This window comes from Mugil cephalus, chromosome 4 (assembly GCF_022458985.1).
Source record: "Mugil cephalus isolate CIBA_MC_2020 chromosome 4, CIBA_Mcephalus_1.1, whole genome shotgun sequence".
Lineage (NCBI taxonomy): Eukaryota > Metazoa > Chordata > Actinopteri > Mugiliformes > Mugilidae > Mugil > Mugil cephalus.
The window spans coordinates 29,388,101-29,406,043 of record NC_061773.1 but is presented as its reverse complement, the minus strand read 5'-3'; the positions used below and the strand labels follow the sequence as shown (position 1 = coordinate 29,406,043).

At 48.3% G+C, this 17,943-nt stretch overlaps 2 protein-coding genes across 2 annotated transcripts in view; one reads left to right on the top strand and one right to left on the bottom strand.

Moving 5' to 3' along the window:
- Nucleotides 1–15,944, bottom strand: part of dag1 (dystroglycan 1) — a 34,624-nt gene extending 18,680 nt beyond the window's left edge. The window contains exon 1 of the mRNA XM_047582477.1: nucleotides 15,452–15,944. The gene's annotated coding sequence lies outside the window, so the exon portion shown is untranslated. The remainder of the gene's footprint in view (nucleotides 1–15,451) is intronic.
- The window catches only part of LOC125006460 (nuclear factor 7, ovary-like), a 1,183,669-nt gene that overhangs the window by 689,052 nt on the left and 476,674 nt on the right, over nucleotides 1–17,943 (top strand). The gene's annotated exons all lie outside the window — the stretch shown is intronic.

The window sequence follows — 17,943 nt, the reverse complement described above, 5'->3', positions numbered from 1 at the left end:
CCCCCCTCCCTCTGATAATACTGTCCTCATGGACCAGTGCTGATCCTCCTGAACTTCCTTAGAACTCCACTTCCTCCATGTGAGCATTTGAAACATAGAAAAACAAAAATGAAAGCAGCAGGGTGGAATCATGGGAACTGCGGTTCTTTAGTGAAACACAGAGAAACACTTTGTCCACTTTGATTGTAAGAGCTCATGGGGGGACGATACGCTGGAGCTCTGTGGACGTCTGCAGGCTAATTATAAGACTGCAATAGCTGCAAAAATGAAACATGAAAGAATTAACAGTCACACAGAGAGAGATGGGGGGGGGGGTAATTACAGCTAAAGAATGTGTAGGTAGAACGAGTAATTAAATCTCAGCCTCCTGTTTCTCAGCTCGTCGTCTGCTCAGGACAAACTCATCTCGTCCTGCTCCAGACGCGTCTTCAGGGCTTCTTATCTTTGTGATAAACCTCTGAGTCTCTTGTGAGGACAGTTTTGGACCACGAGGACAAGCCAGGACTCCAGAGGGACGGTGAAGACATCAGCACTGAGCTGGTGACCAGTACCGACAATGTTAACTCTGGACTTCAGAAGTAGAAGAGTCTGGAGGACGAAGGCTCTTTGGATAAAACACGCGGGGCGAGAACACGTCCAGGTATCTGGGCTGTTCGGGGTCACATAGTTTGGTCTCGGTAGCTTTTATCCATCATATTAAGATTTACATGGGAGGACGAAGTGTCAAGAGACCTGGGGTTCAGTGGTTTGTCCCAGGACGCGTCATCATGTGGTCCATGAACAACCTGCTCTACTAGGCCGGGGCCCAACCAGGACGGGAAGGATCTTAACACCGTAGCTATAAATGGAGTTAAAAAACAAAAATATGTGACAAATGAATAAAGACACAGCAGGAAGTCCATTTAAAAATAACCCATTTTATGAATCTACAGAGAGTGAGTGTGGAGAAACTAAAACTAAAACGCATCTAAAAGGAGGTGGGTGTTGATGCTAACGGGGGCCTCACCGCTCCTGAACCTGGTCCTACTGAGACCACCAGCTAAGAGACATCTGCTCACATATGGTTGTGTGTTGGACAGACAGCTGGCTGCGACTGCTAGTGACTGAAAGTGACAGCCGGCAGAGACCTGACCCTAACCCGTTACACCTCGAACCCCCTCCCACCTCCCTCCGCTCGGCTAATCTGGGCTCTATAATCTGACGCTTCCATGAACTTTTCCTCTCCAGGCGCCAGCGGCAGCTCAGACAGGAGCAAACACCCCAACACGGACTATTCTTAGAGGTGAGAGGCTGAAATATGCTGCAGTCAGTCAGAGCTCAACACACTCTGCATCCAGACTCTATTTCAGACTAACCAGTGAGCTCACACGCTTTATTTTTACATCATGAATCATTTCACAACCGTAGGACTCAGAGTGGGAGTTTACAGCAGTGTCTCCTTTCAGATGAAATAATCTCAGCACTTCTTCTTCATTTGGTTGATTTACTACAACTTTTCAACAAATCATTTACTAAATACTGAATGTCAGATGATTTAAACACAAAACTGTTCATACTTAATGTTAGCTAACAGCTAAGTCGACTAGTCACATGACAATACCAACATGGCCGCCTCCTAGAAGACAGGTGAGGAGACCAGGGGGTCACTGTCCACACTACTGGGACATGTCAGTCCTGAACTCTGACTAAAGTACTACAGACATGCTAAGGCTAACGCTAGCAGGAGAACATCCAGTCATTAACACCTTCACCAAGAGAGAGGAGGAGGCTGCACATCAACTGTTTGATAAAGTTATTAGAGCTTTAGCTTCAGAGAAACACCTGCTCCACTATCCATCTACCAACAGGCTGCTGATGGTGCAGATTCATACACAGACCAAACACATCTGCAGGGCACAGTTCATGTGTTCTGTTAACTGTGGCTGTAGAGCGTGTTTTTGTCCTTGATGTCAGTGAATGCACCGTGTGAGAGATGGAAGTTATGATGGTGGAGCTGAGACACTGATGGTGTTCATGACGTGGTCGGCAGAAGCTCGTGTTCAAGCTTCAATAACCTTTCAGAAAATCCTCAGTAGCTTATTCTGATGCTCCAACAATTATTCAGGTCAAGAACATAGATTTCATTCCTTTCTACAGCCACATATGAGTCGACTTTCCAAATAAAAGCAGACGTCATTCCAGCCCTACTAACCACCACCTTAATGAAAGCACCGTGTGGAGGTAGAACGGCTGCGTTTAGCTGCTCGCTGCAGACTCGCCTCGCGCCTCCTCCTGATCTGGGTCAGCTATGTGCAGGTACACATCAGATAATACCACAGCTCTGACCTGGATTAGTGCTGCAGCCACGAGCACATGTGTGTGAGCGGCATGTTCCCTCCTCAGACTCCTCTACGCTGTCTGTCTGTCAGGGGCTTGTGTGTTTGTGCGTTTGTGTGTTTGTGTGATGCGTCTGCAGCGATAGGCATCTCCCCCCGTCTCCTCCCGTCTCCTCCCGTCTCCCCCCGTCTCCTCCCGTCTCCTCCCGTCTCCTCCCGTCTCCTCCTGTCTCCTGGCGACGCAGGTCATCAGTTCTCATCTGTGGGTCCGTCCTATCTGGAGTTATAAATACAGGAGCAGCACACGCCTTCATCTGAACTCTGAGCTACATGTGTGTTATTATTATCAGACACACGTGGACGAGTCATTAAACCTCCTCGGACCTTCAGTCCAGTGATCTGATCACAAGGAGGTCACATCCACCATTAACACCACAGAAGAAGAAGAAGAGGAGCAGGAAGAGGGTCCTCGTCTGTTCCCTCTGGTTCAAATTCAAATAAATGAGTTCTTGAATTGTCCTTTTTATCGAGGACACAACAGGAGGCAACTAGTGAGGACGTATCCCACAATGCACTTGTGTTCCACTTTCAGAATGACCGTCCTCCAGAGTCTGTGCTTCACAACTTGTCAAGTCCAAACTACTACTACTACTACTGCTACTACTACTACTTCTACTACTACTACTACTACTATCTACTACTACTATTACTACTACTACTACACATACGTTGCCTTTATTGTTGCGGCTGATTGATTTTATATCAATGCATTTTCTATATTAAATCCATTCGTTATATTTAGGTGGATGTAACATGTCAGTGAATCACAGAGTGATCTTTGTATATTCTTTACGTTGTGTTATATTTATATATATTATAATGGACCAGCAGTCAGCAGGTCACCGGGCGCTGACATTTCCTTCACGTGTTTGTCGTGGTCGGACGCTCGGTATCTTCCTTCTTTATCTCTGCGATAACAGCGGCTACAGCTGATAGCGCTACACCCTCCAGCAAAGTGACCTCCAGCTCCGTGGAGCTTTTCTTTTTTAAAGACGCCCCCCCCACACCTCACTGCTGTCAGCTATATTTATCACAGAGCAACGGAGGGAGACACAGCTAATATTTATCAGAACAGTTTAGTTTAACACCTGAACGTTGCTCAGCCATTAAGGGATTTGGGTAAATGTCAAACGAAACTGTTGATTCTGCTTCTGATTTTGATTTGAATTTATTATTTTATAAACTGTTTTACTTCCAACAGAAACCAACAGTTTTCAGGGATTTGTAATATTTTAAAAGTAGCTTCATAGTTTTTAAATTCAGTCATGATGAATCTGGTTCTGTTCTGGATCTGTTTCATGTGTTCAGTATTTCAGACCAGATTCCTGCAGGAAACAGTGTGTGTTTAAAAAGAATCGAAATTAATGTTGAATCCTTTAAATTTGAATCATGAAGTCGTTCCTTGTTATAAACCAGCTCCAGTCAGGAAAGACGGGAAACACTACCACCACATCCACATCCACATCCACGCTGAGCAACAGAGGAGAAATGTTAAGAGCCAAGCACAGAACACGGGTTAACACAGAACTCACAAAGGAAGGTCAGAGAGTTCACGTTTCTACGTCTCCGTCAATTATTTGGTCTTTGGTCCAAATACTTCTCGTACTTTCTGTGTGAAGCACAAAAAAATTCCCTTTGATGATAATGAGTCCATTAAAAAGTGATATTTCTGCAGATTAACAAGGCGACGGCGCAGCCGTGTTATCTGAACACAAACTGATAAAATGAAAGAGGAGGAGGAGGAGGAGGAGGCAGAGGAGGAGGAGCAGGAGGAGGAGAAGGAGGAGGAGGAGGCAGTGAGTGAGTGAAAGATTGGAGGTTTGAGGCAGAATATCCAGAGATTTAAAAGGCTCATGAGATGCTGAGGAAATGATGTGACCACAACAAACACACGGGTTTAGCAGCTATAATATTTAGCACGTTAGCATCAGACTTGTTTAAATGAGTTAATGAGTTTAAAATGCGGTTCCTTGCATGGACGTCGTTTAGAGAGTAGATGTGAACCGTGAATAAACGACGTCGTGCATGAAGCTGGTGAGCAGAGCAGAAGTCAGAGGACGAGTAGATTCGCTCTCTGAGACGCCTCAGACTCGATGAACGGCAGCAGAGAGAGAGGAGCTGAGTTCATCTGTAGTCTGAGCGAAGAGCCGGAGCGTGGGGAGACTTCCTGCAGACCCGGGACAACACCGCTATTTACTGTAGCACCATGTTAACCAGCTCAGGCCTGCATGAACACGCATGTTCATTCACAGTCTGCAGGGAGAGGAGGCAGATAGCTGCTCTCCCCTCCACCCTAATGACTCCCCCTGTCTCCCCCTCTCCAGTGGGGGACAGTCTTTTAAAGTGCAGTCCTGTACCCTCCGATAGCACCGAGCAAACAATGGCTGCGTTGGCCGTGCTCCTGAATCCACCCGTGTCTCAGAATAACAACGAAGCTGCTGATGAATTAGTGAAGTTCAAAGACGAGAACGAACCCGGAGCTGCACCGTCTGCCTTTTGTCTCTGTTTGGAAGCGGAGCAGAGAAGAACTGAACCTAAGGGTTGTCCTTTAATAATTCTATTGTGTGGAGAAACAACATTAGATGTGCTGCTCATCCTGAGCTTTTATCAAAGCTCACACGCTCGCCGAGGAAAATTAGGTTTGGTCCCGAAGCAACAAACGAAGAACGAGCTCAGTCCAGAAGGTTGAGAGTCGCTCGTCTTCAAACAGAATTCACATCATTCCAGCCGAGCGGCGCTGATTACAGACCCGGCTCCGAGCAGGAGCCACAGCACCTGGTTTGAGGAGGACAGCAGATCCTCCCCATGTCTCAGGACCTGAAGGCAGAACCGAGGGCTGACACCTCCCGCCGCTCGCTCATGAGATTTACTGCACGTTCACATCTGGAGAGACGGACGCATCAGGTAAAGCTCATGTTCAGGTTCTGGAGAACGTTTCCTATTAAAGAATGTCTTCATCCTGAAGCCGGACTAAATCAGACGCCTTATTTAACGAAGGTCCAAAGCTCTCGGCTCCGGTCCAAAGGCTCCAGACCAGGACCTGGAACACAAGGCCTGATCCACCGGATCCGAGTCGCATTGAGTCAAACATCACTGTCACTCTCACATCTTCATTAATGTCTCAAATAAAGGAAACCACCTCTTCTTCCTCCCAGTCTCCTCCAATGAAAAGTCTTTTTTCTTACAATAAACAGCTCTAATCTTCATGCAGAGATCTGACGCTCTGGCCGGACGCTCTGTGGAGGGAAGCTGCAGAGTTCTGGGTGTTTGTGTCGCCGTCCGTTTGCCCTTGAAGATTATTGCTCCTTATCAAGCTGTAATGATCTTTCATGGGGCAACTCTGTAAACAAACCCCCCCGGCCTCTGCTCCAGAGCTGCACATGGAGTCACAGAAATGTTCCCCATTTTTGAGTTTTTTCCAGTTTTGCTGTTTTTCCATTTTTCTGTTTTTGCTGGTTTGCTGTATGCTGTTAGGTCTGTGTATGTTTGTAGATATTCCGGCGTTCACCACACTCGAACATCCTACAGCAGCGATGGCTTCTCCAGGACGTGAATCATCGGGGTCCATTGGGCGCCGGCGCTCGTCCCTCTGAATGACTCTGCCCGTCATAAAAAGGCAGATTGACGGATGAATGGGTGGGGTGAATAAATGGCGTGATGGATGGATGAGTGTGTGGGTGGGTGGATGAATACAGGGATAAACGAGTGGGAGCAAAAAAAACTGCATGAATGGGTGACTCACGACATCCTGATCCGTTACACAAATCTGCAAATAGGCTCAGAGCAGCGTTCAAGAGCCGTGACACATTTCCCCGAGTGTTTACTTCCTGCTGCATCGACCCAGAGGACGAGGCTCCAGAACATCTGGCCACGGCACAACCAGGTATCAACAGGCTCTACTGGTCCGGAAAATACTAAAGCATATAATCGATTCAAAGCACCGCTGCAGCCACTCACTCCGCAGCGTCATCCACGCATCGATTCGTGCTGAATGAGTCTCACTGTTTACTAAAAAAAAAAAACCCATACATCACAGAGAGGAAATTCATTAGCTCAGAGGAGAACGGTCCAGAGGGTCATCACCTCCACCGCCTCGACCCAGACCAGGACTAATACAAGCAGGACTAATACAACCAGGACTAACACAACCAGGACTAACAAAACCAGGACTTATACAACCAGGACTTATACAACCAGGACTAACACAACCAGGACTAATACAACCAGGACTAACACAACCAAATAAAACCAGGACTAACACAACCAGGACTAATAAAACCAAATAAAACCAGGACTAATACAACCAGGACTAATACAACCAGGACTTTATACAAACCAGAAAACACAAACCAGAGAGTAATTCAACAGAGGAGTAATAACAACCCACAATACAACCAGAACTAATACAACCAGGACTAACACAACCAAATACAACCAGGACTAATAAAACCAGGACTAACACAACCAAATACAACCAGGACTAATAAAACCAGGACTAACACAACCAGGACTAATACAACCAGGACTAATAAAACCAGGACTGATAAAACCAGGACTGATAAAACCAAATAAAACTAATACAACCAAATAAAACCAGGACTAATAAAACCAGGACTAACACAAACAGGACTAATAAAACCAGGACTAATAAAACCAAATAAAACCAGGACTAATAAAACCAGGACTAATAAAACCAGGACAAATAAAACCAAATAAAACCAGGACTAATACAACCAGGACTAATAAAACCAGGACTAATAATACAATCAGGACTAATAAAACCAAATAAAACCAAGACTAATAAAACCAGGACTAATACAACCAGGACTAACTCTGAACACACATCCACAGAGAACAAAATAATGGGACAACCTGACATGAACGTCCTCAACTTACGAGCTTTTACAGATACTTTTTTTTTATTTTATGTATTTTATTCAGTTGTAGCACTGACAGGTGTTCTGCTGTAACTTAGCCGTTAGCAGCCGTTAGCATCACAGCCTGAAGGTTGTTGGTTCTAAGGTTGTGGCCGTGTGGGGCCTCTGAATATTGGTTTAGTGACACGTTGGTTTTGTCAGCTAACAGTAGCAGCCGGCTGTAGCTCTTCACGCTAACCCGTGATGCTAGTCAATGCGGCGGATGAATGGTAATCGATGCTCAGTCCTCCAGAGGACGGAGACATGGGCTCAGAGAAGTTCATTTGATAGATGAGGCTGATTAGCTGGTAAACTAACCCACTGATAATCATTTCACACACATAAAACGCCTCCATCCACTGTGAGCTGTGATCAGCAGCTAAATCAGCTTTAAGGTTCTGTTCATTTGATAAATAATTTCTTGTTTTGTCCAAAAAGCTGCTCAGTTTGTGATGAAGAGAGAAATGAAGGAGGAGGTTTTCTTTAGGGCTACGTGGTGTTTATGTGAGTGATGTATGTACATACCCCCCCCCCCCACCCCCACCCCACCCGGCCGGGTGGTGTTTGACTGTTAGATTTAACACGTCGGCTTCTCTCCGCTCTCATTTCCTCGGCCGGCTGTATTTATTTACCGCCGCCGCTTTAAAAGCTCAGGACCAGGTGGAAGACGGAGCTGTTTGCCTGAGTCAACATTCAACACAACACGCAACACACAGACACGCAACATTTAGACCCAGCTACACTAGAGCTGAGCACCACTCAGGATTTAATGAGTCCATCCAGATTCTACAGAGCTTTGAGGCGTCTCCTCCATCGTCTCCTCCATCGTCTCCTCTAATCGTCTCCTCCATCGTCTCCTCATCTTTCTTGTGTCTTTGCTTTAGTCCAGCTCTTGTCCTTTTGAAAACCCAGTGCTGCTCTCAGAGTCGGAGCTCTGGATCTCCCTCAAACATCCGCTGATCTCGTCATTTCTAACGTGAGGATGCAGGAAATATAAAACGGAACTATGCATCGATGTTAGATCTTCAAAACGAGATCGATCTCAATCAGAACATCTGATTTTTCTAAACCCAGCCCAGAGAAATACTGAGGACTAAAATAAACCTGTGGAAACTAAAATCAGCTTTGTTTGCTTCTCGGACCCTGGAGCTCGTTTCAAACCTTTTATTTTTCTGCATTATGGATTATTCTCCTGGTTCAAAATCAAATGTTGGTTTGTTTTTGTCAAACCTCCAGAGGCCAACGTGACATTTTGATTTCCGCTCATTCTGACCCAGCAACAGATTCATATCCCAGCAGCTGAATAATTTAAAGAACAGCGTTTGAAATATTTAAAAGGGAAAGCAGAGAAACTGGAACCATGAAATATTCTGATGATTATCTGAACAGAGTTATTGTTTCAACTCCTCGGTGCCTTCATTTACAACATTTATGTGCACAAATGATTAAGTTTTAAAGAAATGAAAGTGTGTATCAGTGAACAGCAGCATTATAAAGTGATTCTGAAGCCTCTGAAGTGTTTTGCTCTTGTTCATTTTTCTTCCTAACAAACGTGAGGAGCAGGAGCCTCAGTGTGAACGGCTCAAACCGGATCAGCCGAGACAAACGAGCCTCTGTGTGGAGGCCTCGCCGGGCCGTGTGAAGGTAAAGCTGAGTCAGTCACATATTTGTGAAACATCTTTTCTCATCACCTGAATGAACGGAGCTGCTTTCGTCACCGTCTCCATGGTTACCGCAGCAGCAGTGCAGCTTGGCGGCTCTGGTTGTCGTGGTGAGGCCTGAATTCTTTTACAGACGCCCGAGCAACGAGCTGCTGCATGTCAGTGTGTTTCCAAGGCTTCAACAAGAGCCAACACACAACCTCACACTCTGACTACACACCAGCACACAGAAACACACAACCTCACACTCTGACTACACACCAGCACACAGAAAGCTTAGAAAGTTCAAACCCAACGGGCTGATTGACGCTGCAGCCAACCAGGGAAGATTTCTACGTCAGAGTCACAGACATTATCAAACTTTTCTTTGGGTTAAACTGACTTTGTTCCTTCAAGCTGCTGATATAATCCTGTAAATATGAGCAGTTGCTACGGTAACGGTGGTGCAATGCTCATTATTTTGCAATGATTACTTTAAATGTGGCCCAGCTGCTCGGTTTGTTTCCGTTTTAACCGAACACTTAATATTGTGTTAAACTGTAGTTGGAACTTCCTGAGGTTTTCAGTCCGAGGCCACAGCGCTCGGAATAAATAAAAGCTGGTCTGAGAACAGATGTTTGCTTTGTCAAGACGGTTTTGTTGTGTTATGTTGCTGCTGGACCAGATTCTGCTCCAGCTCTACAGGAATGTAACAAACCAGCCCCAATAAAAGGTTTTCAGCTCAAACTCCTCCACGCTTGATTAAACCAACTCAAATGGTTCGACATCTGGGAACGTAAAGTCCAGACTGAATCAACACGCAGGCTTTTTAGGGCTGTCATCACTTTACTACTACTACTGCTACTGCTGCTGGTATCTGAAGGAGAAAGTCTTAACAGTGTGTCACAGTCTGGAGCTGAGGCCGAATCACAATTAAGGCTGGTGTCACGGTGCTGAGGCTCTGGCGTGGTGGAGGAATTCCTCCACGGTTGACCGGGTAACTGGGAGCACCGCCTGGCTCCATGTCCAGAAGGCTAACCAGCCACAACAAGGAGGCTAATGAAACTGTCCACTGATAAGCAGCTAATGCCCCAGAACTAATCAGAGCACCGCCACCACATTTACTCTCACATCAGTTCGCTGACGCACACACCGAGCTGAGACTTCGACCCTGTGAGTAAAGACAGAGCAGGACGACACCTGAGACCAGAGAGTCTCCAGTTTGACGGTCAACCTGAACCAAAATGGCGTCTGAGTCTCCCTGGTGGACATATGTCCTGGCCCACCTCCCTCTCAGCTCAAGCTGCCACCCTCAGAGCTGCAGAGCCGCCCAGAGGAAACACTGTCACGTCTCATAGGAGGTTTGAGTTTCTTGCCGACACCTGCTGACGTGACCTTCTGCACTTATCTCAGGACGTTTCGGTCAGTGGAAACTTCTGCTGTGTGGCAGAGCTGGCGCTGGATTCAAGGCCAGGACAGGGAGGATTATTCCAGCTGCTGGGAGGCGTCATGAGTCCCTCACTGTGGAGGAGACAACCAACGTCCACCCGGACTCATCCTGTCTGTCCTGGAGCTCCACTGCAACTACGCTAGTTTCAGCACATTCTGCAACATCTGGGCATCTTTGGGTTAACGTTACTATGTGGAGGTTTTCTGAAAGCTGACACCATGAACCATTATTCCTCCTTTACTCTGACCTCTTTATAGCAGAAGAAGTTGTGAAGCTGAGGTGTGAAGGAGTTGGAGCTGACAGGTGTTGAGTGGAGCTGCAGGCGACACTTCACAACCATCTACCAGAGTTAACTTCACTCACATCAGTGTGAACTTTCACAAACATTGACACAAACTCTTTGCTTCAGCCTCTAATTAACCACGAGGACCCCCCCCCCCAGTGAAATGCCTCCAGGAACCAGTCTGAGTGATTTGAAGTGAGAGCAGCAGCTGGAGGCTTCTCTGAGGGACGGCTGCAGGAACCTGGAGGTAGGTTTCAGTCACAGCTTTAAAGCAGCAGCATCATCCCGGCCTGAACGTGGGGCCGGTCTGAAGCCACATCTGACTCATACAGAGCCCGTCATGGACCCGTCATGGACCCGTTATGGAGCCGTCATGGACCCGTCATGGAGCCGTCATGGAGCCGTCATGGAGCCGTCATGGACCCGTTATGGAGCCGTCATGGACCCGTCATGGAGCCGTCATGGACCCGTCATGGAGCGGCTATGGACCCGTCATGGACCCGTTATGGAGCCGTCATGGACCCGTTATGGAGCCGTCATGGAGCGGCTATGGAGCCGTCATGGACCCGTTATGGAGCGGTTATGGAGCGGTTCCAGAGCAGCGGGCCGTCTGCTTGGTTATTTTTATTGGGCTCTATTTTAAACCACGTTGAAACCATGACAACAGCAGAAAGACCAACTCCAGCCACTCTCCTCCAGATCTTCTCAATCTGCTGCCGGCCGACGTCATCAACCAAACGCCTGATTGTGTCGTTATCTTGGGATAAAAATAGCCCCCACCACCACCATCCGGCCCTTCCCACTCCTCCTGGAGGCTGCGAGCTTCTCCAAGCGTTTTCATTTTCAAGTGCTGATAAATGTGCCTGGACAAGTGGCTCGTGGCCTCCTCTGTTCTGAGTTAGAAGAAGCTTAACGTTCATCTCCTGATGAGATAACGACGCAGACGCTTCCTTTACCTTCCTCCCAAACACATCCTGGTCTCTGACAAGAATCCAGACACTTAGGACTCATCATTCAGAGGATACACGGGGCTTCTTATAACACCACAACTCAATCCTATTTACGATCATATTGATTTCTGAAATAGGGAGTCGCTCGGACAGGAGAGGGAGGAGGAGGAGGAGCAGGAGGAGGAGAAGGAGGAGGAGCAGGAGAAGGAGGAGTGGGGGGGGGAGGAGGGGGGTCTGCCTTTTCAATGGAAATCTTGTTTACAGGAAAACAGATGAAACCAAAGCCGTCGTCACCTTTAGCTCCAGGGGCTCATTGAGCTTCATATTTATTTTCTAACTATGAATTCACTGGATCCACATGAACGGGTCCTGTACTTGGGGCCATTCAGGGTCAGAAGTTACTCAGCAGATTCCACATAAGCTTCAGCTGTGGTGCAGGAATAAAAGTTCCTGTGTTTCCTAAAAGTCTTTGTCCTCCCGACCCTCCACCCAACAGCCTCCAACACCAGCTAAGCTGATCATCACCTTAAGAGACGGCTGCAGCGATGCTCATTCAAACCTCTCAGTCTGAGGAGAAGTGCACCTTTGTACCTTTCAGAGGAGCTGTGCTGCCGTTGACTCCCCCTCGGATAAATGCACAAGCGAGCACAGGAAACCACACGGGAGCACAGCCGAGCCGGCGAACGCCACTCCGTATATTTAACCCGTGCAGAGAAGCGACGGACGGACGTTGTGGGAAACCAAAGCTGGAGGAAATAAATCCAGGCCAACACACGAGGCCTCGTCAGAAAAAGACAAGATGAGGTGATTTACTGCGGCCGCATGCAACACTAATCTGCTCCTTTAATCCCGTTTTACATGTTTGCTCTTTCTCCAGCTCCGTATTCAGCCGCTGGAGGTTCAGGGTCAGACAGACGGACGCAGTCAACACAGCTTCACTTCCTCTGATAAGAACATTGAGTCTGGATTTCATCATCTCTGCACCAACCAGCGACATTCACCTCCACGCTCACATCACTGTTACTCTGCTGTCGTCACACGTGGACGCCATGACGCAAGTAGAGCTCCCCCTGGTGGCTGACTGCAGTACTAGTCATAAACCCCGCCCTCTCAATGTTAGTGGGCGGAGCTTGGACCTACAAAACTACAAAAACTAAAGTACATGTAAAGTACACTGGAGAGAAGAGCAGGTAACAATAAGAGAATGAGTTCAGTGTATAAACCCAGGTTTCTTAGTAACTGCTGGAGGCAGATGAGAATAACCTGGAACCGTAATGTGGATCCACCCTGAGACAGAACTGATCCGACTCTTGGACACTAAGCTTAGTTTGGAACAACAATCCTGTCCATCACCACATCAAGTCCAACCCAAGTGATTCCATTGGCCCAGTGGATCCAGGCTCCACCCACAGAACTCTCTTCATACATGAGCAGGTCACGCAGAGAAAACCACCAACGAAGAAGAAGAAGAAGCAGACTGGCCACGCTACGTCTGTGTTTGCTGCAGGTTTCTGACGTTTCCAACCAGAAGGAAAGAGTCGTCATTATTGTTCCCACTTTCATCCCAACTGCTTCAGTTCTGCGCCACTGTCACCACATCAACCAAAACCTGGACCGGAGCCCAAACCATCGGTTCTTTGAGCTCTGCAGCTCGTTCTTTCTTCTCCTGAAAACCTCTGGATCTAACTCAACGTTTAAATGTTTCATTTCAATGAAAATGATCGAAAAAATATGAATCAACTGAGGCAACATCATGGAGGTTACTAAAAAAAACACGTGCCCCTGAACTCACCATCACTTAACAACACACACACACACACACACACACACACACTGCATGCACAAATTAACGGTGGAGCGTAAGAACCAACACGTCCTGATCAGTGGAGGCTCAGACGGAAACAAACACCGGCCACACACACACACACAGACACACACACACACACTCACAGACACACACACACAGACACACACTCACAGACACACACACAGACACACACACAGACACACACACACTCACACACACACAGCGTGTGCTCAGCTGCAGGTCGGACTGATTTACGTCACTAAAGGCTTCGTATAATAGAAGAGAATAAAAACCGAGTCCAGGCTGAAGCTCTGACAAAGTATTGATTTACTTCCATTGAGGTCAACAGGAAAAGAGGTGGAGCCCCCGGCCCCCGGCCCCCGGCCTCCTCCAGGCCTCAGAGGGAGAATGACGGCCCCCACGGGGCCACTCCAAACCCTCCACACTGCCCATTACTGGGGGACCAGTCCTTTCACTTATTCTGGGCCCGTGGGACGAAGAGGACGAGCGTCTTTAAACCATCAGATCACAGGGACCAGGAATAAACAACACACAGAGCTGTGGGGGGGGTGAGGGTGTGTGTGTGTGTGTGTGTGTGTGTGTGTGTGTGTGTGTGTGTGGGGTGAGGGGGGGGCTCTTCACAGTAAATCATCTCGGGCGTAGCTTCCAGGATCTTAAAGGTCAGCAGCTAAAATAAAATCAAAATAAAAAGCTGTGTGTGGTGAAGCCAGGACGGAGCCTGAGACACAGGAACCAGAGAGCGTCAGAGATTTACTGACCCGGAGCTCACGCCACCGGGGTTAAAGGTCACGCATCAAACCGCATCAAACCGCATCAAACCGCGGCAGCTTCTGTTCAGGATTTCAGCATGAAGTCACTTTAATGTGAGTTAAAACTGGACCAGTGTCTGAACCAGGAGCTAATATTATTATTATTCTAACATCTGATTAACGGATTCACAGACGGAGCAACAGAAACACACCAGTTCCTGCTTCCTGCCCCCCCTCCTCCCCCCAGAGTCAGAGGAGGTCAGAGGAGACGAGGAGACGAGGAGACGTCCCCGCACCGCGGCAGCCTGTCAAACGTCTCCATGGCAAAGCAGACGTGAGCGGAATCACGACGAGGGCGTGTGCACCTACTCCACCTCCACAGCCTGGCACGCTGCACCCCCGAGACCTCCAGGACCAGGACCCGGGGCAGGACCCGGGGCAGGACCCGGGACGTCCCCCAACACCTGACACGCTTGCCCCCCCCCCCCCCCCCCCCCCCCCCCCCTTTGAAGCGCTGTAACCAACCTCCAGACCAGAGCTCGCACAGAACCAGGACACAGAAACTAGCAGCAGGAACAAGGAGGTCACTGACTGAGGACCAGGCTCTCTACAGGGCTCTGCAGAACCCTACAGAACCCTGCAAGACCCAACAAGACCCTGCAAGACCCAACAAGACCCTGCAAGACTCAACAAGACCCTGCAAGACCCAGGGGCCAGGGGACGTCCACAGGACGCCAAAAATAACCCGGGGACTATTCTGTGCTGGAGGCCCTTCCCTCCTGGAGTCCAGCCGGTCCTGGCCTGGCTTTTTAAAACGCACCTGTTCGGGTTTGAGTCCAGAGGAATGAGGCTGGTGGGCTTCAGCTGTCCAAGGGGGGGGGGGGGCAGGGCGTGTGGGTAAGTAAGGACCCCAGCCAGCTAATAACACAGACACCGACTAAAAATATCCTCCACCTCCTCCTCCTCCTGCGCCGCTGCCGCAGATCTCGTCCAGAACCCGGAGCGGACCCGGATGTGTCACCGGAGACACCGAACCTCAAACCTCAAACCGGCCCGAGTGTTCGCAAAGAACCGTCCACACACGGCTTCTATGTGGAGCCGGAGAGGAGCCAGGGGCACACGAAGCGACACACAATAACACGGAATAACACTAAATAAGACGGAATAACGCGGAGTAACGGGGAGTAACGGGGAGTAGCGGGGAGTAACGCGGTGTAACGGGGAGTAGCGGAGCCGGGGCGGAAAGCAGAAGGGACTGACCGTGAAATCTCCTCCGGGTTTACGTCCCTGCTCCCGTTCAGCCTAAATCCTCCTCCTGCTTCTTCCTCTGCGGCTGCTGCTGCTGCTGGAAGCCGAGCCTGGTGCTCCTCCAGCGGACATGGACGCTCCTGCTGCCCGCTGCTCCGTGCGCCGTGCGCCGTGTCTGGGCTCCTCCGGCCGGGGACGCGCCGCCTCCTCCGCTACAAAGTTACCGGGAGGACGGAGCTGGAAATAGATCTGATTTATTCTGTGAGACGGAATAAGAAGAAGAACCCAGACGAGATAATGTCCGGAGCCGAAGTGAAGGCGGCTGCCACCATGAAAAACAAAAACCCTCCAGACGAGACGAAGAATGAAGACGGTTAAAAAAAGGAAGGAAGGAAGGAAGGAAGGAAGGTGAGGAGGACGAAATCACATCGTCTCCGCTGGAAAAGCGGCGGAGCTCAGACCGAACACGTCCCGACGTCCCGCGGTCCTCCAACCAAATGTCCGCTACGAGGCTGAAGGATGAAGCTCCACCAGGAGGAGGAGGAGGAGGAGGAGGAGGAGGAGGAGGGAGGGAGGGAGGGCAGTGTCTTGCATTCTCTGAATTACTCCACCCCCAAGCCCCCCCCCCCCCCCACACTCTGTTTTGTTCACTAGCTCTTTTCTTTTTTTTGTTTCCCGTTTCTCTCCCTCCTCCCTCCTTTAGTCTCTAATCATGAGCCAATGATCGATACGTTTGCCCCCCCCCCCCCCCCCCCCCCCCCCTCTGATGGAGTTATGATGATGATGATGATGATGATGATGAAGCCATTGATTGGAGCATCTCAGTCCAGTGACTCTTCACTTTAACGGTGGAATGAAACAGGTGAGCTCCAATCAGATCACATTGATCTCCCGTTTCTGACATTTACCGGCTCCAAGGGCTGAAATCAATGCACAAATAAAGTCACATGAATGAAAAACACTTGTTTAGAAGCTCAGAAATGACCGGAAACAGAAAGACAGTAGCAGACGACTGAATAAACACGTTCACCGGAGCCTCACGCTTTACATCCTTTATACGTTTCTGCATAAAAATGATTCAGTGAATCTTTTTCACACAAACTTCTGAAAGTAGACAAAGAGGCATCGTCATGTTTGGAGATGAACCAACACTGCATTCCAGCATCAGAACCTCATCCCTCCATGAAACATGGGGGCGCTAATGTCCTGGTTTGGGCCTGTTCTGCTGCATCTGCTCATCAGTGATGGACCAATGAACTGTGAATTCTACCAGTGAACTCTGAAAGAAAATGTCAGGACATGAGTCCATGAGCTGAATGTGAAGAGAAACAGACAAGGAGCCCAAGAACACCAGTGGTTCTCCCAGAAGAACCAGATGAATGTTTAGGAACAAGTCAAAGTCCTGACCTTCATCCAGTAGAAATGTTGGAGCATCAGCTGATGAGAGGAAACCACCAACATCTCACAACTCAGCTGGTTCTGATCTGAATGGGATCAGATTAGACCCTCAGAGCGTTTACATGTAGAGTTTAATGGAGCTTTGCTCTAAACTCTACTTTCTGACTACGTCCTTGTCCCAGTTTACATGCAGCGGAGAAAATCTAATAACTGTTCTCCTCCTCCACACTAGGGGGCGACACGTGTCTTTTCAGCGGGTTAATACCACGTTAATACGGCCCGATTTCTGGTTGATCTATTACGTGATATAATAAACTAGAGTCGTTCATGTGTCAGACATTTAAACAACAACCAGACGGATAATAGAACATTTTTAATCTTGTACGTAATGTTCGCGTTAATTCTGGTGCAGGTAAATCCGCGCTGTCCCTCAGACGCCTCCGTTTCTCTTCTTCTTCTTCTGTGATCGGCTTCATGGACGCGTTTGTTCCGGGGTCACGCGCCAGCGCAGCGGTGGTGGAGCATGCGCACACGCATCATGCGATGAAACTCCGATTCAGTCTCATTATCTGTGCGTCTCTATCAGATAATGAGAACTCTGATTTTAATCGGAGTAACATGTTTACATGAACTTAAATTCTCCTGTTAGAGTCCGATTCAGGCAATAATTCGATTTTTTTCACGTGCATGTAAACGCACCGATGGATCAGCTGTTACCACAAACATTTAGTCTAAAGGACTCACAGACTGAAATGACCTAATGAACAAATAATAGTTTCAGTCATACTTTTGCAGACATTTATGTCTCTGTCCATGTTATTCTCTCTCGTTTTCTTCTAGAGACCTGAACTAGTTTGTTCCTGTAGAATAGTCACAGTTCGTGCTGTCATGGTTTCCTGGTGAGTCCTGTTGGAACCGATGAACCAGAGTCATCATCTTAAAGTTTAGTGGACTCCTCCCAGCCTGGATGATGATCACTTCCCTGCAGAATTAACTGACTTTGTTTCCTGAGCCACTAAAGTAGCTTCAGATCCGTATTTGCTTCCGCTCTTAAAAAGTTGTTATTGGGTTTTTGTTGGAGCTGAGCCATAAACGTATGGACGAAA